Genomic DNA, 468 nt, shown 5'->3' with positions numbered 1-468 from the left:
AAGCTGGTTTGGCAGCATGTTTGGTGTTTGCCTTCCTGGCTGTGGTTTCGCAGCGACGCCCGCAGAAGCGCAGGATCACAGCGGGACAACGCGTGGCAGCCTGGGATGTTCCCTGGAGCGGGCTCCCCTGCGGTTTGCCCACCTGTGTGCTCTGGTGTCAGTTGGGCCCCGTGCCTCAGTTTCCCCATCTACGAGGAGCAAAGCCTTGGCCCCTCCTGAGCCTGTGGGCGTTGCTTGGCCGGTCTGCGGGGCGGGAAGGCACCGAAGGTTTGATTGCTGGCGCTGGGCAAGGTGCATCGCTCTGGGTGATAAACCCCGACCCTGCCCGCTCAGCACTGCAGGAGCGGGGTGGCCTCTCCAGCCTGGGGTGCTGCACCCCGTCCTGCCCACACACTGTGTTTTGAGGGTGCTTTGGATGTCCCGGCTGTTGTCCCCGAGGCTGGCCCCGGGGGCTTGGGGGGGGTGTCC

This window comes from Phaethon lepturus, unplaced genomic scaffold (assembly GCF_000687285.1).
Source record: "Phaethon lepturus isolate BGI_N335 unplaced genomic scaffold, ASM68728v1 scaffold24913, whole genome shotgun sequence".
NCBI lineage: Eukaryota > Metazoa > Chordata > Aves > Phaethontiformes > Phaethontidae > Phaethon > Phaethon lepturus.
Note: the sequence above shows the minus strand (reverse complement) of the source record.